This window comes from Phocoena sinus, chromosome 4, assembly GCF_008692025.1.
Source record: "Phocoena sinus isolate mPhoSin1 chromosome 4, mPhoSin1.pri, whole genome shotgun sequence".
NCBI classification, from domain to species: domain Eukaryota; kingdom Metazoa; phylum Chordata; class Mammalia; order Artiodactyla; family Phocoenidae; genus Phocoena; species Phocoena sinus.
In genome coordinates, this window is record NC_045766.1 from 124,990,569 (window position 1) to 125,016,415 (window position 25,847).

General features: G+C 35.2%; 1 pseudogene; it reads right to left on the reverse strand.

The window, feature by feature from the left end:
* Positions 1-9,452: 9,452 nt before the first annotated feature.
* The window catches only part of LOC116752702, a 134,331-nt pseudogene continuing 117,936 nt past the window's right edge, over positions 9,453-25,847 (reverse strand).

A 25,847-nucleotide genomic window follows, 5' to 3' on the forward strand; every position in this document is an offset into this window, starting at 1 on the left:
CATTGTGGAGCACAGGCTCCGGACGTGCAGGTTCAGCGGCCATGGCTCACGGGTCCAGCCGCTCCGTGGCATGTGGGATCTTCCTGGACCAGGGCACAAACCCATGTCCCCTGCATCGGCAGGCGGACTCTCAACCACTGCACCACCAGGGAAGCCCTGATTGTCTTTTTATTCTTAAGATTTATACAGCTCTAGTTCATAGTAGGTATTCAATAGATATGTGATTTGTGTGTAAATGAACAGTGAATTTTATTTTATTTTATTTTATTTTTGAACAGTGAATTTTAAAATCTTATTACAATATTCTTTTTTTTACTTTTAAAATTTAATTAAGAAATTAATTTATTCATTTATCAAAATAATGTTTATTGAATGCTTATCATCTGCAAACCTATTTTGTAAGGCACAGTGATACAGAATGGGCAGAATCATACCTTGAAGGATAAAGTAGAAATGAATTTCAGGGAAGGATAATTGAATGAACACATAACGGGGACTGAGGAAACTTCTAAAAATACGTTGCAAATGCAAGTGGTTCAGTTCAGGCAATAACAAAAGAAACGAAATATGTTTGCAAGGGTATGATATTGGAAAAATATTTTGAGATCTGGGTAGTGAGTATCTTAAATTCTGATGATGTTGAATATTTTGCTCTAGGCCATGGGAAAAGGGGACTAAAAGATTTGTTAAAATAAAGAAACCATCAGATCTGTGATTCAGGAAGCTTAATCCGACAAAGAAGTATGAAAAGTATTGTAGAGCAGAGAGTGGAAGCTGGGGAACAAATGTTACAACTCTTCCTCGATTTCCACCTGAGGTATTGAGACCTTAACAAGAATAGTGGAAATGGAAATGAAGAGGACAGATGAGAAATATGCAAAGACTGTATTTACAGGACCTGCAAATAGATTAAATGAGGGATCATGGGGAAAGGAGAGACCAGATATGAGATTCACATAATCGTGCAGATATTATATTTGATTGCATAAATGTCTTTATTCTCATAAATTTGGGATTGCAAAATAGCACCAGGTGTTTCTTCAGTGTCACAGAACTGAAAGTTAACTGATAGCAGGGAAACAAAAGCAAAAACAAATGAACAAAACAAAACAGAATCAAGGACAAAAACAGGATAGCCGCCTCAGGTCTATACATAATCTTTCCACTTGTTTTCTGACTTTAGCAGCAAATGATTAGACCACAGGGTTCAAAATTCAAGCAAAACAATTTATCTAGCTAAAATGACTAAATAAGGCAGCCCAACCTTACCTGGGCTGCACTTATATTTCTTGGCTGCAGTTATTTCTGTGCATGTCACCAATTAACACACTCCTTAAGAGCTTACTTTCCATTTCCTAAAATTATACAGTATATGTCTTCTATGATAAAATATATTAGACTGCACAGAATTTAGAAATCACTATTAGGATTAATTTTATATCCAATAACAAATATATAATATCTCTTTATTAATTTAGATTTTAAAATTTACTGAAGCAGAATCTCTTGTGCTATGTTTGTACCTTGTGCTATGATTGTCTTCCTTTTTATTTTTGGCATTACTGCTCCTGATTTTTGTTTGTAAAGAAGTGCCTTTTTGTTCTTGCTATGTCATATGCATTAAATTTATTAAAGAACTAAAATATTTGAAAAGTGTTGGACTAGAGAAGATGCATCTATATTTTTTACATGTATTTACAAAAATCATTGCAATCAGTGGGAGGAATATCACTGCTCACTTATTTTTTTTAAACATCTTTATTGGGGTATAATTGCTTTACAATTGTGTGTTAGTTTCTGCTTTATAACAAAGTGAATCAGTTATACATATACATATGTTCCCATAAGTCTTCCCTCTTGCGTCTCCCTCCCTTCCACTCTCCCTATCCCACCCCTCCAGGCTGTCACAAAGCACCGAGCTAATATCCCTGTGCCACGCGGCTGCTTCCCACCAGCTATCTACTTTACTACGTTTGTTAGTGTGTATATGTCCATGACTCTCTCTCGCCCTGTCACAGCTCACCCTTCCCCCTCCCCATATCCTCAAGTCTGTTCTCCAGTAGGTCTGTGTCTTTATTCCTGTCTTACCCCTAGGTTCTTCATGACATTTTCCCTTAAATTCCATATATATGTGTTAGCATACGGTATTTGTCTTTTTCTTTCTGACTTACTTCACTCTGTATGACAGACTCTAGGTCTATCCATCTCATTACAAATAGCTCAATTTCATTTCTTTTTAAGGCTGAGTAATATTCCATTGTATATATGTGCCACATCTTCTTTATCCATTCATCCGATGATGGGCGCTTAGGTTGTTTCACACTGCTCACTTCTTAACACTCTGGATGCAGAATTCTTCCCTTTAAATCTTGTAGTAAACATAGCATGAAAATAAAACATTTTAAAATTGTACTGAAAACTGGGGGATTGAAAATTAGTAACACATGAACACAAAGGACAACCTAGTGTCTAGTTTGTAAGACAAACAGATTCACAATCTGAATTTTATCTCAGTTCCAAAGCAGCATCTTTCTATCTCCTAAAACAAAAGCCTAGACAACTTTAAAATAGTCTAATACAGGAAAAGAAGAGTAGAAAGCAAGAGAGAAAGAAACAGAAGGGAAGGGAGAGGGAGAGAGATTCATTGCTATAATTTCAACTTCCTACAGGAAGCTTTGCATTCCACCAATGATGAGCTATGATTTTGGCCATGCCCTTCAGGAAAGAATGTAGTGAAAAAAAGAAATCCTAGTATTTATAAATAAGATTGGTGTTTAACAGGATGATTTAAGAAAATAAGTTTGTCATCATGTGCATTCCTCATAGACAAAGTCGGTACTAGTTAAAATAGTAAGAACAGATTTTAATCAGTAATTTACTGTTACAATGAGGAAGAGGGTCCAGTATGAACTGAACTCAACTTTTGTTCGCACAGAGACGACCTGTTATTTTAAAGGGAAAATGAGAGAATAGGAAGGCAGGAATGTCTGAAACTTTAGCACAGTCAGGGAAGTGAAAAATTACAAAAAGCAGGAAGGGTTAGGGGAGAGGGGTGGTCCCTGTGAAACTCATCTGGGTTTGCTAACTGGCTTTTATAAAAGTTTGGCTCCCACCATCCCAGAGAGTGGGAGACAGTGGCACTCCCTTCAGGTGTTGCCTGGAACATACAGTAAATGATCTCAGCAGCCTTGAGTTTTTTCAGGTAAACACTTTAAGGGGTTTAGGACCACCCAGGGATGCAGATTTGAACTGTTAAAATCTATGTTAGTGTCTGTTTAAATCTTTATAGGTCAAGGTTGAGGCCTAGTCCAGAAGAGGCCTCAGTGGTACTTGACTAGAGTTTGGTCAAAGAGAAAATCTTTGTCAACACACAAGGAAATAAAGGATGGAATTCAGCCATTGTTTTTCTGAAACCAGTACATATGCATTAATCCTTAACTCCCATCTTTACTTGCAAAGGGGTAATAAACATCAATTATTTTTTTTGGTTCATTGATGAATATTAAGCTGAATGCATTCATAGGAGGAAAGGCTTGAGGCTAACGGAGGAGTCTGATGCCAAAAGTAAAACTGGGCATTTCTTGAGATGGATATGCTGGAGGAGAGGTGAGTTTCCTGGGAGCAGTGGAGATCTAGGCTTTGCCTACATGCAGGAGTGTTGTTGTGAAAAAGAGGGTACAAACATACTACAGCCTTGAGAAAAGTGCCAAGCATTCCTGGAGGCACATTTTGATCTTGGGTCAGTGGAAAGTCACTGGTAGTGGGACCCACCTCTGAGGGCTCTGAGTCACACTGCCTGAAGATGCAGGAGGAGCCCACGTAGCAGCACTGTGTGTGGCAGAAGAACAGACCTCAATGATGAGATTCTCTGTGGCTGGCCTGAGCCCCTACACAGGTCCTTCTGTCACTGTGGAGACTGAGCCCCCAAGTTTTGAGGTCTAAAACCCAGAGACAATCACTAAGGTTCAACTTGCTACAAACTCAGGTCTATAATTGGGGATAAAATATTTTTGCATTATTGAAATTAGTTTGATGTTTCCTTTTTGCTGATATTGCTGAAAACAAAATATTTGACATCTAGCTAGCCATATTTCAAATTCATTAATGTTTCATGAAATAAATTATGGTTAAGTTACATTTTAAAGGGATATGTATATAGGTAGCTATAAATATATGGATATCGATAGCCAGCTAGCTAGACTGATAGGAAGATAGGTAGATATGGGAGCTCTCCTTAGGAGAACTTAACAAAGTTCTCTCATTAATTTTGCTAAACAAAAAGATTTTAATGTTATAAATTAAGTGTATAAACAGAAAAAATAAATCAAAGACTTCACTATTGGGGTAAAAAAACTAAATGGATTAATGCCTGTGCTCAATGGCCAGAAGAATAAAAATGTACTTTGACTAGACTCTCAGAGTGGTCAGGGATAATAGATCTTTAGGGGCATCTAGTCCAGTTTGCATTTGATGTTGAATCCCCTGACAACTTGCCAGACATGTGCTGGTGCAGCCTGTGTCTGAGCACTTTCAGTGATGCAGAAAATATTACCACCTGAGCTCATTCCTCTCCAGAGGAAGTCTGAGGTGTCTTTGGACAGCTATGAGTGATGCAAAATTCCTTTTTACATTTAACAAAAATTATGCTCCCTGGAGTTTCCAGTTTTTCATTCCAGTTTGAAACTGCAGGGTCACAAGGAACAAATCAAATGACTTTTGTACACAAAAGCTCTTGGTCTATTTAAGAGGGGCTCTCAAATTCCACTTGAGTCTCCTTTTCTACAGATTCAATATCCACAATCACTTTAAGGAGGCTTCATCTGTCATACTGTCAATTCCCTTCACAACTTTGGTCTCCTCAGCTCTGAATGTCTTCCACTTTGTCAATATCTCTCTTAAAGTCTGGAGCTTCAGACTGACAAACTTAGATTCAACCAAATGACAGGCAGAGTACTATCATTTTCATTGTTCTGTGCTCCTATCACATTCCTCATTTTATATGCCTATCAGTGTCACCAAGATCAAAAGAACTTCTCGACAGGATGACTTATGATGACTCACATTATTGACATGACTCTCCATTGTCCGGTATTGAATTTACTGCCAATAAAATGTCAAGTTTTTTTTTGTTTGTTTGTTGTTTTTTGTTTTTTAACCAGTACTGCTTCTCTCCCTCTGTATCTATGTACTTATTCTGTTAAATGCTTGTTTATTTTCTTGCTTTTGGTCTGAGAACCTTGTATTAAATCCAGCTAAATTTCATCGTATAAACTTAGGCTCATCTCTCTGGCTTGTCAAAATACTTTCGTGTCATGATTCTGTCATTTCCTACCTCTCCCACCTTTCATAAATATATAATATTCCACACTATTGGATTCTATAATGCAATATTCTTGGTTCTCAGTTTTCAATCACTTAACCAAAAACCTAATCACAATTATATCCTAAGGATTCTTTTCAAATATCCATTATTTTGCACTTATCTTTTCCACATTTCTATTAAAAACTAGGCAATAAAAATTGTCCATTGGGCTAGAAGCTTCATGATGTTGTGTGTTTGAGTTTCTGTTGTGTATCCAGCATCTGGCAAAGTTATCGTGTGCTGAATATATATTAAATGAATGAATTAATAATATTATGCACTATGCTGCATGAGACACACTAATTTGGAAAATACACGTTTTTGGTATGTAGATACTCTTAACGAAGCATCCTCCAACAAACGTTTGAGTCAGCCGATAAGGCAAACAAGCAAATGCAAATATTCACAGGGTAATTTATCTTAAATTTTAACAGAAAATAGTTAAGGCAATCTGCTAAATTTATAAGTATTTGATACATAATCTAGATAAAACTGGATTTTTAGCAAGTGCTTCAACATTTCTAAAGATAGTTCTCTATTTTTTCTCAATTACTTTTCTTTAAAGCAGGAAAAGAAAAGAGTAACTTCAGTCACTTAAATGGGCATCATAAGCTACTGTTCCAGAAAAGATCGTTGGCATCAAAACTAGCTACTAAGGTACAGACACTTTCTCCTTTACATTTTCATCTCTCTAAAAAAGCCAACATATAAGCATTAGCATCTTCATATGTGGCAAATTTATGACATAAAATCTATTGAAAGTGTTTCTGTACGCTGTCCAAAACTCTCTGAGAAAGAAATTCAAGAAAAATGGTGTTTATTTTGGTCTTTTGGCCCCATTCTCCTAGATCATTTGAAAACCAGAAAATAATGAGGTTTAAGGAAAAACCTATGGATAAGAAGAGCTGTACTGAATACAGCTTTAAAGAAATTCATGGTTTGCATGAAGTCTCATCTTTAATATTAACTAAATTTCTCCATCACTATCAGTGCATGTATGTGAAGATATATCTCAGGAAAAAAAATGTCTTAACTGTTAAGATTCATTATCCTCTTGCTTATCAGATATATAAAAAAGTATCGTTAAGGATAAGCTTGCAAGCTGATGGTGTTTTTGAATACAAATCATAGTCTTCACAGTTGGGAACTGGTAGATGCCAGTGTATGAAAATCATGAAATCATAGAGGCAAAATATCCCTTTTCAAGGTCATTTAACACTACAATGACTATGTTTGGCTTAACTAAAGCTATTGCAAATCAGTACTTTGAGTTAAATTCTCTATTTTATGTCAAAGAGAATATTCTAAATTACTTTCTGGAGTAAAAAGGAAAGGAAAGGATCTTTCTTGTGCAAATCTATTGCTTTGCCAATTGTGATCACTTAAAAACAATGGTTGAACACAGTTCCAGGTACAAATCCAGGTCTATGAGAATATTCATCAGCCTTTGACTCTAATAATGCTTCCGGCTCTCTGATTCTGAGGGCACTTGGGAGGTGTCCAGTGGCAACCACATCAAGGCTGCAGTCTTCCTTCACAGACTATAGGGAAATACTTGTCACTATTGTAAATATTCTTCAAAATATATGTGACTCATGCACATTTACACTTCAGTGTAACTCTCTCTACAATGTATGAAAGGTTGAATTATATTTATATTTGAATTAAAGAGGAAAATAACATGTACAAAATCATGAATGATTTCCTCCAGTATGCCATAACCTCTGCACAATCACTTCCCAGGCCACTTATAAGTTTACTGTTTCTCAGGTCCAAATGTACTCTTATTTGCCCACTGTGGGAATGGAGCTGGGCCTGTTACCTATTTCTCCTTAGCCAGCTGGCACAATGTTAAGCTTTATCAGTAGAGGATGATAAAGAGATTTTGAGATTTTGCAGAAAGAGCATTGCATCCTAGTCTATGGTACTCTTCTTGGCAGGCTCCTGCAGTACACAGGGCATCCCCAGAATCAAGCTCCTGCCTCGTGGATGATTTTTCCAGTGCCAGGTACTGTGACCCATGCAAATTCTCCAACATAGGTTTCCTGCAGTGCACAGAGCTCAACAGCTCAGGGCAACAGATTACCCAGCAGCCCCCATAGGTGGTTTTGTGGAGAAGTGTCTCCAGCGGGGCACTACTGAAGGATAGCTTCCCTTGGCACTCTAGAGGGCAGATTTCTGATATGTTCCACGAGTGTGTCCCCTCAACTACTTCTCTGCCATCCAGCTAGGGTTATACCTTCTCTAGCAAGGTCTGGTTCTCAGTGTTGGTAGAGAGGTGAGGATTTTATTAGGGTGTCCTATTCTAAGGGTAGTCACTGTCCATTATACCTTATGTTCCTATGTGTAGAATGCCTTATACTTCTTACTAGCCAAGACCTCACTACTACAATCACTTAATACTTCTTTATTCTAACTTTTGTTCAAATTGCTGTGCAGTTTCTATTTCCTCATTGGACCCTGACTATAGCCTAATGAATTCATACTCATCTTTCAGAATTCAGCTCAAATGTCCTATGTTCAAGAAAACCTTTTGACACTCACTCCCAGAAGGATTCAGAATCTCCTATTCTCTTAGCTGATCTCAATGTACCATGTACTCATCCTTGGTAAAGCTTAATCACAGCTATAATTTTAGTTTTCTATAATTCTTTGAGTAATATATGGTTCTGATACTAGTCTCAAAGTTCCATGAAAGAGGAGCAGTATCTGTATCTTTGCACCAATATATCCCTAGATCCAACACCAGCTCTGGCACACAGGGGCATTCTGTAAATATTGGGTGGGCCAAAAAGTGCCTTCATTTTTTAAGTAAAAATGAAAGACACATTTTTCACTTTCACCAAGAACTTTATTGAACAGTGTATTCACCCTTTTGTTCCACTACCTTCTGCCATTTTTCAGGCAACTTCATAATTCCATTTTCCAAAAACTTTTTAATCTTTTTGAGCAAAGAACTGTTCCAGGTGCATTTTACAGTCTTCCAGGGAATGGACATTTTTCCATTCAGAGAATTTTGGAAAGACTGAAATAAATGGAAATCTGAAGGTGCAAAGTCTGATGAATACGGCAGATGAATCAGAGCTTCCCAGCCAAGTTGTAACAGATTTTGCCTGGTCATCAAATAAACACGCAGCCTTGCATTATTCTGATCAAAGATTATGTGTGTTCTGTTGACTAATTCTGGGCACTTTACTTCGAGTGCCATTTTCAGTTGGTCTAATTGGGAGCAGTACTTGTAGGAACTAATTGTTTGGTTTTGTGGAAGAACCTCATAATAGAGGACTCACTTCAAATCCCACCATATACTCAACATCACCTTCTTTGGATGAAGGCTGGCCTTTGGTGTGGTTGGTGGTGGTTCATTTCACTTGACCCATGATCTCTTCCATTCCACATTGTTGTACAGTATACACTTTTCATGACCCATGATAATTTGTTTTAAAAATGGAACATTTGCATTATGTTTCAGTAGAGAGCCGTACGTGGAAATATGGTCAAAAATGTTTTTTTTTTTTTGCTTAACTTATGTGGAACCCAAACATCAAAGCGATTCACATAACCAACCTGGTGCAAATGATTTTCAATGCTTGATTTGGCTATTTTGAGTATGTAGGTGATCTCCTGCGTGGTATAACGTTGATTTTCTCAATTATTGTTTCAGTTCGATCGTTATCAACTTCAACTGGTCTATCTGACCTTGGAGCATCGTCCAGCGAGAAATCTCCAGCACGAAACGTCGCAGACCACTTTTGACATATTCGATCAGTCACAGCACCTTCTCCATATACTGCACAAATCTTTTTTTGTGTTTCAGTTGCATTTTTACCTTTCTTGAAATAATAAAGCATAATATAAAGAAAATGCTTTTTTTCTTCCATCTTCAATATTAAAATGACTACACAAAAATTCACCGATTTGGTAAGTCTTTTTTTAAATGCATGCTGATATGGCAGCTGTCACATACAACCTAACAAAATTGTTTTGAATGACGTTAAAGACAACTAAGTGCTACTAGAGCCATCTTATGGAAAACACCGAACGAACATTTTGGCCCACCCAATATTATTGGAAGAATGAATCAACCCCTTCAATGTGGCTTAAGCTGAATATCAAAATTTAGAAGAACTTTAGGGGCACAGTGCGATTTCTGGGCACCTGTTGGAAAATTGCTCAAAGTTTAAAGATTAAGAATTCAAGAATAAAGACAAATATGCTTTAAGGTAATTAAAAATAAAATTGTACCCACAAAGTGACCAATAAGGCAGCATTATGCTTCTATGACCTGTTGTTGTTGTAACTTTCACATCATCTCTGGGTTCTAAAATCTCTCCTAATCTAATATTTCTTCATTTACACGTCATCTGTGCTTTTCCCCCATCCTACTGCCAACTACTGAAATGGCGTGCAAACTCGTCAGTATTCCAAAACACACTTAAGCCTGCAAGCACATTTAATGATTTTTAAAACTTTGATTAGCAAAAGGATAATGAATAATCACATAATCTGTTTCTGATTTTTGTAAACCCATCAGTGACGTACTTTTTGTTTCCTTTCCTGGTTTGTCCTTATTTTCATTTCTCTCACCATAGTATGGGCTCTCTTTTATTCCATGCTGTCATACAATTTCTAGTTTGTTTACCAAGTATACTCTCCTGAGATTTATTTATAAAAATTTCATAAGGTCTTTCTCTTCTCAGCTATTTTACAAGTTTTTAAGATACATGCATTTAATGGTTACTGATTTTGTGGTCAGCACTTTTATACTGATGGATTTCCAAAGCTTTTAAATTTTGTGATTCAACTTACATATTTTCTTCTTTCATGTCTATAGTGAACAGTGCTGTTCTTTTAACTAATTTAGCTAACAAATTCTCATTTTTTCTTTTCCTGAAGTCAAGGTAGATTATGGTTCTATTTATCTTTTATTTATATCATTTCATATTAATGAACAAACCTACTAATTTTCTTTATCAGAATTACAATAATGATCATATTTAACCTCTCAAATACTCCATAATGTTATTCTACTCTATCCTTCCTTCTATCAATTTAAAACTTCTGTGATAGTGTTTTAAAATTATAATTTATGCCCCATAATAAAAAAAAATCTTACTTGACACTCTATACTTTAAAATACATGGTTTCTACAAATTGTAATCCTGATTTTTAAAAATGTAATCTGTATGCATCTTGAGTAGTTATTAGAGCTGCTAGTCAACTACAAGTTGACACATGAAAAGGACTAGAAGTAAGTCTAAACAAGCAACTATTAGACAAATGGAATTAATAATTAATGTCTATGCTTTCATATAAATTACATCCAACATATGTAAGCATCTGTGAATTATTACAGGAGCTCTATTGTGCAGTGGTTGAAATCAGAGGGTTTGGAATGAGGCAGATGTGTATTAATGATTGAGGTGTACTTTTCTTAAATATTACTAAAGTAAAGACTAAAAACTCAGGCCATTTCATTAGGCTTTGCATGTGATCAAGGAAATATGGATTTGAATTCCAACTATCTAAAAAAAAAATGTGTTTTCTTTGTTACTTTCTACCCCAGCAAACTGAAATGAAACTCTTAAATGAAAATCTGTGTCCTTGTGTTCTTTAGTAAGGTGTAGTCACCCCTGCCTATAAACAAGGTTACCTGTGGAAAAAAAAAGTTTTTTAAAAAAATTATAATTTCCCACCACATTTTATATAAATGTATGAAATTTGAGATTTCTGTTTATATTAGTCATGAAGGTGTTTAAATGTATTCTCATGGAATATCAAAAGATGAAATGACACCATTGTAATAGCATCAAAAGAATAAAATACTTAGAAATAAACTTAACCAAGAGAGTGAGTCATGCACTGAAAATTATATAACAATGATGAAAGAAATTAAGGAAGACATAAATAAGTGGAAAGACATCTCATGTTCAAAGATTGGAAGATTTAATATTGTAAAACATCCACATCACACAATGCAACTTGCAGATTCAGTGCTATTCCCATCAAAATCTCAATGGCATTTCTTACAGAAATATTTTTTTTAATCCTAAAATTATATATTAAAAAAGAAAAGACCCAGCATAACCAAGCAATCTTGATAAAGAATTAAGTTGGAAGCATCACACTTCCTGGTTTTAATATCTGTTACAAAGCTACAATAAGTAAAACAGTACGGTGCTGGCATAAAGACAGACACATAGACCAATGGAACTAAATAGAGAGCCTAGAAATAAATCTACACATCTACAGCCAACTGATCTTTAACAAGGATGCCATGAATACACAATGGAGAATGGATAGTTTCTTTAATAAATGATTTTGGGAAAACAGGATATACATTTGCAAAAGCATAAAATTAGACTCCTATTTTATACCATACTGAAAAATCAACTCAAAATGGATTAAAGCCTTAATTAAGACTTGAAACTGTGGAACTCCTAAAAGAAAACATAAAGGAAAAGCTCCATAACATTGGCTTTGACAATGATTTTATAGACATGACACCAAAAGTACAGCTAACAAAAGCAAAAATAGAAATAGACAAGTGAGAGTGGACTATGTCAATCTAAAAATTTCTGCACAGTAGAAAAGGAAAAAAAAAAAAAGATCAACAAGGTGAAAAGACAGTCCACAGAATGGAGAAATTATTTACAAATCACATATCTGATAAGGGGTAAATATCCAAATATATAAGAAACAACTACAACTCAATATCAAAATAAAAGATAAACCAATTACAAAATGGGCAAAGGACTTGAATAAATATTATTTCAAGCAAGACCTATAAACTGCCAGTATGCATATGAAAATATGTTCAAAATTACTACTCACAGGGAAATGCAAATCAAAACCACAATAAACTATCACCTCACACCTGTTAAAATAGCTACCATCAAAATAATAATAATAATAATAATAATAATAATAACAAGTGTTGGAGAAGATGTGGAAAAATTGGAACCCTTGTACAATGCTGGTAGGAATATAAATGTTGTGATTACTATGAAAAAAAGTATGGAGATTCCTCAAAAAGTTAAAAATTGAATTAAAATATAATCCAACAATGTTGCTTCTGGATACATATCCAAATTAATTGAAATTAGGATCTCAAAGTGATATCTGTATTTCCATGTTTATTATAATGTTAATCATAAGCCAAAATTTGAAAATACCTCACATGTTCATTAACAAAGAATGGATAAAGAAAATGTAGTATATACACACAATGAAATATTATTCAGCCTCATAAAAAGAAGGAAATTCTACCATTTGTGACCACATGGATAGACATGGAAGACATTACACTAAATCAAACAAGTCACAAAGGAAAAATACTGCATTATTCCGTTTATATGAGGCATGCAAAATATTCAAATTCATAGAAGCAGAACAAAGAATAGTAGATGCTAGGGGATGGGAGGAGGGGAAAATGGATAATTGTTGTTCCATGGGTATAAAGTTACAGTTATAGAAGATGAATAAGTTCTAGAGATCTGTTGTACAACATAGTGCCTCTAGCTAACAATATGTTGTTGTTGTTGTACACTTACAAATTTGTTGAGAGTAGATCTCACGTTAATTATTTTTACCACCAAAAAAAAAAAAAAAAAAAAAGACAAAAGAGACACAGGAAACTTTCAAATGTGATGGACACATTTATTATCTAAGTTAAGGTGTAGGTCCTTGTTTTCTTAAGGATCATTCACAGATAATTGATTTTTTTTTAATTTTTATAAAGTCCAGTTAATTAGTTTTCCTTTTACAAGTATGTTTTGGGTGTCAGTACTAAAAACTTCCTGTGTGGCACTAGATTGTGAATGTTTCTTCTATATTATCCCCCTAAATTGTTAGTTTTTGCTCAAATATGTGAGGCAATTTTAGTCCTTTTTTTTTGAGGTGAGGTTAAAGTTGAGAGGTTTTTTGTTTGTTTTTTTGTTTGTCCATGAATGTCCAGTTGCTTCAGTACTATTTGTTGAGGAGACTGGTCTCCTCCATTGAATGACTTTTGCACCCTTATAAAAATTAATTTGAGCACATTTGTGTGAATCCGTCTGTGGGTTCTCTATTCTGTTCTATTAATCTCTGCATCTATATATCTATTCCTCCATCTGAAACACTATCTAGATTTCTGTAGCTATATAGGAAGACTTAATATCAAGTGGAGTTATTTCACTTTACCCTTTTTTTTCGAAATTGTTTTAGGTTTTCTAGAGATTTTGCCTTTCCATATAGAATTTAGAACAAGATTGTCTATATCACAAAAATAGCTTGGGATTTTGATAGAAATTTTATTAAACCTACTGATCAATTTGTTGAGAATTGATATATTTACCACGCTGAGTCTTCCAAAACATGAATGCAGTTTGTTTTTCCATTTATTTAGGGCCACTTTGATTTCTTTCATCAGAGTTTTGTACATTTCAGGACGCATTTCCTGTATATGTCTTATTATATTTATATAAAATTATATCATTTTCTTTGAAACAATTATACATCATTGGGGTTTTTCTTTTTTAGCCTATTGATAAGTTGTATTATAGTCATTTATTACCCAATGTTCAACCAGTCTTGCATATCTGGAATAAGTTCCACTGGTCTTGGCATATAATCTTATTATTTGCTAATATCTAATACCATATTGAGGATTTTCACATCTAAACTCATGAGAGATAATGGTCTGTAGTTTTCTTTTCTGTACTACCTTTGTCTGTTTTTTTATCAGAATAAAACTGGCCACATAACAAGTGGTGAAAGTGTTCCTTTATCATTTATTTTGTGTAACTACTTTGTAGAATTCACCAGTGAAACCATCTGAGCCTGAAGATACTTTTTAGGAATATTTTTAAATAGAAAGTAAATTTCTGTTATGATTATAGACTATTCAAGTTAACAATTTTATTTTGGTTGAATTGTGGTAATCTCTCAAGGAATTGATCCATTTATTCAAAATTTTTGAATTTACGAGCATAAAGGTGTGTGTAGTGTTCTGTCACTATATTTTTAATGGTTTCAGGATTGCTTGTGAGTTTCATCTTTTCATCTGAATATTAGTGACTTGTATTTATTTTATTTTTTTTCAGTTTTAGAGGTTGTTATGGTCTGATGCTTGTTACCACCCCAATCCCTTCCCCTCCATCCCACAAAAAAAAGATTCATATATTGAAACCTAATCCCCAAGGTGATGGTATTAGGCAGTAGTGCTTTGGGTAGCTGATTAAGATATGAGGGCAGAGGCCCCATGAATGAGATTAGTGTCCTTATAAAAGAGACCCAACAGAGTTTCTTACTGCCTTTGACCATATAGTGCGACAATGAAAAGTCTGTGATCTGGAAGAGGGCTCTAGCCAGCCCATGCTATCACTCTGATGTCAGCCTTCCAGACTCCAGGACTGTGAGAAATAAATTTTTGTTGTTTATAAGCCACCTGCTCTGTGTTATTGTGTTATAGCAGCCAGAATGGACTAAGACAGAGATATATCAATTTTATTAGTTTTTTTTTTTTTAAGAACCAGCTTTTATTCACTGATTTTCCATTTTTTATATTTTCATTTTCATTGTATTTGTTTATGTTTTTTTTTTAATTTCTTTGTTTCTGGTTTCTTGTTTCTTTAGGTTTATTTCACTCTCATTTTTTTTCTAATTTCTTGAGGTAAGAATTTAAATTATTGATTTGAGACCTTTTCTCTTTTCTACTATAAGTTGTCAGCACTAAATATTTCCTTCTCAGGAGTTTTATTTACATTTTAGAAATTTTGATATCTTGTATTTTCATTCAGTTCTATGTGTTTGTTTTAATTTCTTTTGAGACTTCCTCTTTGTTGGATATTTTCAGAAGTGTGTTTAAATTTCAAGTGTTTGGAGATGATTTTCTTGTATTTCTGTCATTGACTCATAGTTTAATTCCATTGTGGCTCAGAGAACATAATCTGTACAATTTCAATTGTTAAGTATTTTAAGTTTTGTTTTAAGGATATGGTCTATCTTGGTAAATGTTCATAGGCTCATTAAAAAACAAACAAACTGTCCTCATCTATGAGCTGCTATTGGTTGAGGTTTTCTATATATGCCAATTAGATCCTATTGGTTGATGATGCTGTTCGTTTTTCTATATTCTCACTGATTTTCCATTTAATAATCCTATCAGTTACTTAAAAAAGGAAGCTGAACACCTCAACTATAATTTTGGATTTTCCTATAACTCTTTTCAGTGCTGTCAGTCTTGGGGTTTGTATTGAAGCTCTGTTGCTTGAAGTTAAAATGTTTGAAGTTTCTAAAATATTTAAAGATTTTTGACAACTTAGAAGAAACTTGTTCTCAAAAAATGTTTAAGAAAAATCAATATCACACTATTAATCTGCTTTACCTAAGTAATAAAGTTGAATTATAAACAAAAACTGTTGTTCAAAACTTGAGTTGAAGTGTGTTGTACTTATATACATTTTCATTGAAGAAATCTTTATTGGAAACAGTGCACATTTATATGAGTTAAAAATTGAGAAGTTTCTGAGATGTCAAGAAAATCATAGTCAATGTAAAGTAGGTTAAAAATGCCTCAAGAGCCAATATTAGAAAAATAATAATTTTGTTCAAGAAAGTACCTTGAAACTTTTTCATATAGAACAAGAAGCCTTTAATATAGGGTATGGAAAAGACATTGAAATACATACAACGAAACTACTCTGCATAGGATACTAGCACACACTTGAGGGTAAGAACAGTTGTGAAAGAGGCATCAGGAGAGGAAAAAGAATAAATCCCATGGGACAGAGCAGGAAGTTAGAGTTTATGGAGAAGGTAGCCAGTAAGATATTTCTGATAACAGGAGGCAAAGGATTTTTAAGAACTCTGAATCTTTAAGTTGTCAATGGTGATGTAATATACATCTGTTATTTTGTGCTAGTTCATCAATGAAAGTTTACTTACACATCTTTTGGGGAAAAGTGATATAATTAACATAGTGTCTAGCATGTGGTGATAACATACAGACACTATATATGGAACACTGAGATGGCCCATTAAAAAAAATATTTGGAAACAAGCAGTCTTATCCAACTAAAAGAAGAGTAAACACCACCTCCCACTTTTTCAAAGAATTCCTTGTTAGAATGAAAAATATAGAGTCTTTTTCTATACATCATTTGGGAGTTTGTGCCAATTGCAGTTGACACTAAATGTACAAATTGCTCTGCATGACATGTCAATACCTACTAAAATGGAATGAGGACCAAGGTTATTGGACCATAATAAATGTCCTCAAGTCTGCTTGGAAAAACCAAAAGTCAAGGAAGTATTCAGAGGTAATGCTCCAGCTGAATTTGAAAAATGGGATGACTGTTAGATGAACAAGGGAAGAAAAAATTTCTAAAACAGGGAATAATATGACAAAAGCTTAGAGGCACAGAAGGAAGAGGTATATGAAAAGAACAAATTTTGGCATGGCTAGAGTATAAGAAGTGGATGGAAAAGAGTGTAACGTTGGAGGTCAGGATATAAACAAGAGCTGATCAAGGAAAGGCTTTGAATGCCATGCTATGCATGGCACAAATAAAACCTTATTTTGTAGGCCAGAACAGTTTTAAAGAGGGAAGTGATATAATGTGCAGAGTAGTCTAGCTGTCTGTATTTCAATATATTTTACAGACTCTATACTCATGGCTTCTTGTTCTATAACTAAAGAGTCAAGTGATATTGACAGTTGGAAAAATAATTCTTATGCATGTACAGAGTACAGCTGGGTAGAAGAAATACCACAGAAAAATAAAAGTAGACTAGGCCAAAACTTCCCTTTGACTGATGGTAGGTATCTAAAACAAAAGAGAATAGGGTTCTAGTAATAGAAATAAACAGGACTTGAGAGATATGCTAATATTTTTAGAGTAGAAACAATTAGAATAGAATCAGACTGACCACAGAGAGTCTAAGAGACAACTTGTAGATGTTGATGACTTTTATATAAATGTTCAATAAGCAAGTGATTAAGAACTGGAAAGAAAGACCTGTTAGAGGGAAAGATAAGTGATCATTTGTCATGCGGAAGTTGAAGCCACAAGTATGAATGAGATTATTCAAATATATCTGTAAAGTTAAAAGGACAGAGGGAAGAAGATCAAGCCATGCTCTATACCAAATACATTTAGAGGATGGTCATAGGAAGAGTCATCTAGGCTGGGGATTTAGGAGGGTCCCAGAAATAAAGGATGAGGCAGGAAAATGAAAATGAAGAAGAGCATCAAGAAGCAAAAACGTGATTGATGGTATCAGAAATTGCAGAGAAGTCAGGGAAGAAAGGCCTATATTTAGCACATAGGGAGATACTGGTAAGTTTATCTAAAACAGCTTTCTTGGAACAGTGAGGGCTGGTTCTATGTTACAGTGTGTTGAGGCACCAGTGCATGTTGTGACAGGAAGGAGAGTGACTAGTCTATTTCCTAAGGAGCTTGTCTGTCAGTCCGAGAGATTTTTTTTACCTTAAAGAGCAACATGGTAATTGAAGAAAGATTTGCGATTTTTTTCATGTTGTTGCAAGCTGAGAGCAATTTGAAGTCAGTGTGTGGATTGGGAGAGGCACAGACAGAGAGGTAGAGGGAAAGTGAAGAGAAGAGGAAAGAAGAAGAGAGGAGGGGAAGGAAGGGGAAGGAGGGGGAGGGGAGGGGAGGGGAGGGGAGAGGAGGAAAGAGAAGTTGAAGGTATAGGGAAGACAGGAGGTACCCAGTTGAGTGTGGTGTTAAAGAGAATAGAAGTAGATGTGGCCATTATATGGGTGGTGATAAGGATCAAGGTGGATCTGCCTTAAGTGTTAAGAGGGATATGTGTGTGTGTGTGTGTGTGTATACACACACACACACACACACACACATATAATTAAATGTCTGTGAGTTTAGGGCATTTTCACATTCAAGTCTTGATTTTTCCTGGGAAATAAGGATAAAAGCAATCTCTTAAAGATGAGGAGGCCAAGAATTATTCATTTCAGAAGAAGGGTAATTTTTTTTTTTTTTTTTAAGAAGGGTAAATTTTTGAAATAGCCAGATAAATGGGAAATGCATTTTACAAGGATGTTATAATAAGACTTTTAGAGCAAGACTAAACTTGAATATCATAAATTCAAAGTGGTAGAAATCCACAAAATTATACAATTTTCTCAAGCAGCCTTCAGAAATTGGGCTCAGGAATAACAATGCAGTTTGTAAGAGTAATCCATGGCTGTGTTTTGTATAACAAGGAAATCAGAAAAAATGAGGGGCTTAGGAAGTGAGGTACACACAAATGGTGATTGTGGGACTACACCAGAAAATCAAGGTGGTTCAGAAAATAAATAAGTAGGTAGACTTAAAAAAAAAAAAAAAAAGGCTAATACACATTTAAAAAGAAAGGAGCCAAGGGATTAGTGATCAGAATGGGGATAAAATATGTGAGGTGAGCAGGCTTGCTTTTAATATTTAAGGGGACCCAAGGCAAGAAAACTATTGAAGACCTTTATAACATTTACCTAAGTATTTTAAAATAATAAATAAAAATATAACAAATTGTTAAATGTAATGTGATTGAAGTTACCTTGACAAATACATCTGTATAAAAACCTAAGGGATTGGATTTAATATCAGAATGTGAGGATTCAGGAAGAGGGACTCCCCAGGCCAATCTTTCCATTCTTCTCTTCCCAACCATAGCCCTACCCAACACTGAGAAACTTGAAACACACAAGTGTGGACGCTCAAGTCCTTACATTCAAGATACATTTACATCCTTCACAAACATCTTGTTCCTAAAGATTTCCCTATGAGGGTCCCCTGAGGAGGACAGAGCTGTAGAAAAGTCTGTGTAAGTCTTAGAAACAGGAATTGGGCCATCTAGCCTGGAAATTCTAGCATCCTGTAGCTCAGAACATAATCTAGGGAAGGGGTACATGGGCTCCAGGTGGGTACTTATATTTGGTCCCACGACTTCTTACTCCATCAGCAGGGATGTAGCCAGAGAAGAGAGCAGGGCACTACCAAGGATACCCTCTTTCCTGATCCAAGGGGTGATGCTGGTAGGATTAGAATTAAGGTTATTAGTGACTCCAGAGTGGAATACTAGAGTTAAAATTGCATGAAATATTTATGGTCACTGAAAGAGGCCTAAGGAATGTGTGTTCAAGGAACTGAATCACTGAAGTGAAAAAATAAAAATAATAAGTCAAGTTGAGAGAGTCAATGACTTGTGTGAGGTTAGGTCTCAGACAAATCAACTCAGACATTCAATTCCTCAAGGTGAGAACAAGAATCAGAATGCAGAGGAGACTGGTGAGGTGGGAGCCAAAAACTTTCTGAGGAGAAACAGAGTTTCAGTAGAGGGCGGTGATGATCAGGAAGAGCAGAAACAGCCAAATGGCAGAGACTTCAATGAAGAAAAAATTTGGGTAAATATGGACATGGACTCTTTGCCAGAAGCCATGAAAGAAAAGCTGATACCACTTTCAAGTCCTGTCATAAGCAGAATGTCAGAAAATAAGCATCCCTTATGCCAGGGAGAAGAGGTGGGTTTCAGTTGGGGAAAAAGCTAAAAACAAAGGGGATGAAGTAACAGGAGAACAGTAATTTGCTAACCCTCTGTGGTAAAAGCCATAACTACTTTACTCACCATTCCAACACCAGTGCCAAGCACAAAGTATAAACCTAGCAAAAATTTGCTCAATTCATGAATCAATTTGACATAGGACACACTTCCTATCTGCCATATCTTTACAAGGGTGAGCACAGCAGCCTTAAAAATCATGGGTTCTCCAGTTATAGCAGGCCCTAGAAAACGACTTCCCTCATAAGTACATGCAGAGTAATAGAGCATTTGACAGAGAGACTTAGGTGTCTTTTTAGTTCTCACCCAAAGTTGAGAGTCCATCATGACAATTTAGTTAATGTATATTTCTCACATCTGCATGTAAACAGATGTGAGAAAGTCCAATGAGACATATCTTTTCTGTAGCTGGTAAAGTATCACTACAGCAGCATTTTTGTTATTGTCTTTATGGTTAATAATAATTATTATTATTATCTTTATGTTATGGAATAATATAGAGCTACTCTAGGATTTTCACATTTGAGTTTATTTTTAAATTAGGAAAACTATGAAACCACATAATTATTGAAATAATTAGAAAAGTCATTAAATTTGGCCTATAGTCTCAATAACAGAATAGTTATAACACTGTTTTTCAAAATGCAAATTATAATGCAATAGTTAGGCATAAAATCAAGTTTATGGATAATGATTTGATTTTCTTAATGTATATATAACAATTGATTAAAAGAGTTAAAAATCATCTTTAAATTTTAACATTTACCCATTCATTTACTTATCAACCAACATTTATAGAGTGTCTACTCTAAATGCCAAGTGTTGTGTTGGAATTTGGAAGTAAAATACTCAAGTTGATAAGCAAAGTTCATTACTTTATAGAACTGGACTCTGCTCAGTATGGTAGCCACTAGCCACATGTGACTATTAAATAGAACTTGAAATATGGTTAGATGTACTGAAAGTGTAAAATACACAACAGTTTTCTAAGACTTAGTATGAAAAAAACCATAAACTATTTAATTATCAATTTCATATTGATTGTGTTGAAATAATATTTTCACTATATTGAGTTAAATAACCCATATTAAATTAATTTCAGGTGTTGATTTTTTTAATGTTTCCACTAGAATATTTTAGATTAATTATGTGGAACATATGTGTGGCTTAAGTTATGTTTCCATTGGAAAGTACTGTCTTGAGTCTCAGAATGAAGACTGAAAATTAACCAGACTATTGTAATGAAGTATCTTAAGTGCTATAGAAGGGAAATATAATATGCCAATCAGAGAACATGGGAGAAAAATTCATCTAAATTAAAAGCTTCTCACAAGTAGAGATGTTTAAATATATACTTGAATAACGAATGAGAGTGAACTAGGAAAAAAGCTGTGAGAGCATATAGTCAGAAAGTGAAAAATGAGAAGCAAGAGATAAAATAATCCACACTTGAAAGACTAAAGAGAGTGTAGCAAGTGCAGAAAATAATATATGAGAGTAGTATTGACCAGTGAGGCAGGAAAGGTAAGTAAGGCTAGGACATCAGTGATTTTAGAAGCCCTGTGAAGGAGCTATCTTTTATAATAAGGTCAACAGGCAACCAGTGGAGGAATCTAGGTAAATTAGGGATATAATCAGTTTTTTCTTAGGAGGATCATTATGGCAGCAAAATAAACAATGGGTTGGAGGAAAACAAGATTGATCTGTTCAAAGGTGCTGGTCATGAGGATGAAAAGAATTGCCACTTACCTTGGTTATTGCTTGGATGTGGATGGTAAGGAGAGACAGGGCTTAAGATCACGCCCAAGTTTGGCACTTGCATACATACTGACCTTGGATACACTTGGATACATACTTGGATACATACATATGTCCCTGACCCTTGCCTGTGGAGTTTGGGAACACTGCAAGAGGTTGACATCTGTGGCAATAATGATCTGTTCATCCAGGCAATAATGACCTGGCTTTGGAGGGCCATAGACTTGGGATAGATAATGCTAGGAAGGCAGATGTATAAAGCATCTGGAGCTCTATAGAGAGGTATCTACAGAGGATAAAGATATGCGTGGGTCTTCAATGACTATGTACTCTAGAAAACAGTCATTGTTTGAATAAGTATGACTATAATTGTCTGAGGAATGTTGGTTTAAAGGAAAGAGAATAAGCCCTAACCCAAATCCCAAGGATAATCAAAATTTTAGGCATTGTTTCTTGATGCTGTCAGACCCAATGCCTACTTTTTTATCAAATGTATTGTGATGTCCCCTTTCATATCTAAAAATAAAACAATGAACTAATAAAACCTACAAACTTGAATAACGTAGAGCAAATATAATAGAATGCCTTGGGTATAATATTAGATAGAAATGAATAGCAAGCAATGTTGGAGGAGGTTAACAAGAAGATACAACCACTTGTTTGACCCTCAAGCTGGACTCAGGCAACTGGAGTCTCCTCACACCCACCCCTGCCCTTGGATGTGCATTCCATTTGCCTTCTTAGGTCCCAGAAGCTGCCGCAAGGATATAGCCTTGAGATAGTAATGTGTGATGAGACTATCTGGACTGTGTCTGTGACTGAACCCAGTTAAAGCTTCTATACAAAATTTTAAGATTTGGTGGGTGTGTACCGAAATTTATTTGTGTTGCAGCCACCCAAGACGAGCCTATATTTAAGCTCCCTTACTTATTAAACCTGCCTCCTGCAATCTGGAGCGGTCTGCCTCTTTTTTCATCTGCCCTTGCCTTCTGTGTAGAGGGCCAGTTTGAAAACAAGCAAGCAATTTATAATGAAATATGTCTTTCAATAAGTAAATGCTGGAATAATTCGACACACAGGAAGACCGTAGAGTCCATATTTTACCCCTCTGTGTAGAATCACTGTGAATACTGCAACCATAAACACAGACTGATAGAGTTGTATACCATTAGTGATTCAAATGCCACAGATTATGTTGCCATTGGTAACATGATTTTTCAAAACGGTAGAAAAACTTTTTGTAAAATTCTTAATTAAATAATTTCCCTCAGATTAAGACATAGTTTTATTGCTGGAAATTTCTACTTATATTAAAACTATGAAAACAACATACTGTACATGTACATGTAAACAGTAGGTTTCTGTGATCAGGTTTTTTAAAGTTTTAATATCTACATGTATACCAGGCAAAACATTTGAAAATTAGGTATAACTGAGGAAAATTCTTCACTCTTAGTAGCACTATTCTTGTTTTTCAGGATGTCTAGTACCCCTGACTCACTGCTTTCAATTCTGGTAGTTCAAAGCCACAATCATTATGATAAATAAATATATTACCAACAATTTCCAAAGGCTCTGTAGAGAGGTGTTCAACCGCTAATTGGGGATGAATAGAGGATGAATAGTGGAATAGTTCTTCCAATAAGTGTTTTAAAATGTAGGTTTTATTATTATTCTGATATGGTGAGGGCAACAGATCAGGAAATGATTACCATTGAAAAGGTAGTATGTTACCTACAGTTTCTAAAGGGAGGGGGCACTCCACACCCTAGAGGTTCTCACAGTGAAGTACCAGGGTCAATGAGGAGGCAGAAGGAATGGCAGGGAAATGTAGGCAAGAGCTTTTATTGTGGTTTTCATGGGAAGGAATGGGTGAAGGAGGGTAAGCAGGTTTTGGATTGGCTAGTTTGAATCATTTCAGTGGGCTCTGGGGTATGAGGGTTGTCCTCAGTTGTCTGGTAGCTGGTCCTGGGGTGGTTGGGGTAGAGGAATATTGACCAGGAGTGTAGGACTCTGAGGAAGGAGGTGAGGGTAAAGATGTGGCTCTGAATTGGTTGTTTGACATGAAACTCATGCTTCCTGGTGATATCTCAAAGAATTGGCTAGCCCAGAAAGGGGTCGGCTCCCCAGGATCAGTAAGTCCCCAGATATGAAAATATCAGAATAAAAAGTCATGCTTAATACAAAGAGACAGCAAACATGGGAGAAAATCCAGGAGGATCTGGTCTCCTGGAAGCCAAAGAGGAGATTTTTTTCAAGAGTGAGAGATCAACACTGGTAGATGTTGCTTAGGGTCAGAAATGATAAGGACCAGTACAGTTGTATTAACTTCAGCAACAGGCGAGTGATTTTGACCTGATGAGATCACTATTTAGAATCTTAGAAAGTAATTCTGATTTCTGAGGCCTGGGAAATGAAAAAGGAGGAAGAGTGAGCATGGGCTCTATCAACTTTGGAATTCTAGCTATGTGAGCAAAGGCAGAGATTTTTAGCCAGAAAAACCGGCCATGTACAGGAAAGCATTTTTTTAAATTTGTTCATTACATTTTAAATTTAATTTTTAGAAGACAAAGATGTAACCATATATAAAAGCTTAAGGGAAGGAAGGTACATGTGGAGACTGAGAGGTTAAATACACATAAAGGAAATAATTGATTTTCCCCTGAAAATATGGGAAGCAAGGAATGAAGAGCATGGACAGAAAAATGAACTTTCTGCAGCTCAAGGGGAAAATGATTCTTTCTAATAAGAAATAAGAAAGAAAGAGCAAGTGAGGTTTCATATAAATTTGTAACTTTGGGAATAGGTGGTTGAGGGAGTTGTCTTCTAATAATTTCTATTTTATTTTTACTTTTTTTTGTAAGAGGTAGATGAACTCATCTGATAGGATTAAGGTGGGAGAAAAAATGGATTTGAAATTCAAGGAGAATTCAGGAAGTTGGAAATAGCTCTGTGGAGACTGGGAGAGAAAGCCAATTAGAAAAATACATTCTAAAAAGGGTGAGGTGGAGGATTATCTAAAATATGCAGTGAATATATTTAGAATTTTATTGTAAGATTTTTCTGCCTCTTAAATGATAAAAATAAGTGTACTGAAAACATATGTTTCTAAAGGAAGCACTGCATAAGAGTTTCTCTCTTGAGAACTTTGTGAAAAAGATTATATAGTTCTATAGGAATGGGTGTGGGTAATGAAGAATATAAGATAGAGCTGACTGGCATTTCCTCGAGATAAATCTTAAAAACTGACAAAATATGTAACTGTTCATATCAAACGGAAGAAGTTAGAAACTTCTTTGAAACTGTACATGATATATCTACACTTGTGATTATTCAGTTGTATAAGTTGATTTTTTTATCCAGTTATAGCTGTCATGATGGGTTGCTTTCAGGGCACACACAAAAAAGGGAAGGAAAATGAATATCCAAACCAAATTAGCAGTAGTCAAATTTAGCAAGTTTGATGTATTCTGCCCAAAATTGATCAAAGAATTGTGTTATGTTTGCAAAAGGCTTACTTACAGTTTTACATAAAATGTAATAGACACAAGTTACTGTTTCTCCATTCTCCTAAGTCTTTCCTCTACCAGATGTTAAAGTTGAGGGAGGGATGAGAGCTTAGTACTCTAAAGAAAGGCATTAGTGCATAGTCTTTGAAAATAGCTGCTTTGAGAAATCTTTCATTTTGAGAAATCAATAACTACAATACAAACCCTCAGTCTTTTCCAAGTACAGTTTAGGGATTTCTAGCTGTTGCAAATTGAATTAAGACACCAGCTTGGTCCTGTAAAGATGCTAAGATGACAAACCACAGAGAAACTAACAAAGTGCGGAGACAAAGGAGTATATATAACACACAACGACTACTACAATTTGGCCTTAAAACATAGCATTTCAAAACATGAGCTCTAGAGTTAGATATGTCCATATGGCTCATGGTAAGTTATTTATACTTCATAAATCTCAGATTTTCTTTTCCAAAAAGTGAGTGGGATAACACTTACATCACCATGTGGAATACCACTAAATGAAATGTGTCAATGTGTTTATTACAGTGTCATTAACAAATAACAAGAGAAGCTGTGTGTAAAGTATTGATCCAGACTAGAGGCAGTGGAGTGCAGAAAGAAAAGGTGTCTTCTTCCTCAAGTCCTACTTTCAACTAAGG